This window comes from Triticum aestivum, chromosome 1D (genome assembly GCF_018294505.1).
Source record: "Triticum aestivum cultivar Chinese Spring chromosome 1D, IWGSC CS RefSeq v2.1, whole genome shotgun sequence".
NCBI classification, from domain to species: Eukaryota; Viridiplantae; Streptophyta; class Magnoliopsida; order Poales; family Poaceae; genus Triticum; species Triticum aestivum.
In genome coordinates, this window is record NC_057796.1 from 54,827,444 (window position 1) to 54,828,378 (window position 935).

Here is a 935-nt window from a genome sequence, read left to right on the forward strand (position 1 = left end):
AAACGTTGACATTTCGATTAGTAATGCGATAACGGAAACTTTAAATATATATGATTTACTATATGTCTGTAAAATATTTATTTAATAAAAGTGGCATAATAGATTGAAAATGACTAATATTTTTTCAATGCATGATGACATATTGAGGTGCCATGTTTATGTGTTAGTATTAAGGAAACCCTACTTTAGTATTGAGTAAAATAAATTACGAATGATAATAATTTAGGCTTACAGCAGCTGTCCCGTTTGCATCGTGGGTTCTGATCTAGTGGGCTTTCGCCTTTTTGTTTCACCGCTTCCTCCAACATCGGCCCCTTTCTTGAAACACCTGGACTTCCCGCGCATCCACATCATTGACGTCCCCAACAACAAATTGCCCGCTCGACTCCCTACCCCTGCTTCCAGGTTCCAACTCTGTCATTGTCTCCCACCATAGCACACATTGTTGACGACACACACAATACTGGAACAAAGCAAGAGGCAGTAGGGCTGCAAGAAAAAGGTGATTGCAACTCTGCAACGGCATCGCTGCCTACCTGCCCGAGCGCCTCACCAAAATCACCCTCGGCATCTTCTTCTAAATTGCGCGTATCTAGCTCATAGGCCTCTCCACCAGTTTTACATAGGTCGGTAACCTTTGCACGTTTCCATTCGTGTTTTCTGCTATATGTGTGTCAGGTTGGAGAACTCGTCACATCACCCTCCCCCAAGGTCCACCTTCCATCTCCATTTCTCCTCCTATCCATGGCATGTAATACGTACAAGGGTGTCCTGATCTTTTGAAGAGAAATACATGTTGATTTGGCCGGAGTTGACTTTGAAGATCCGACTAGAATGTGAGACGATGGTGCGCCTATGTAATCGCTAAACTAACTCCATAATTTTTATTGACCAGACCGGAGCACGATCAACATCACCAGTTTTTCATAGGCCTC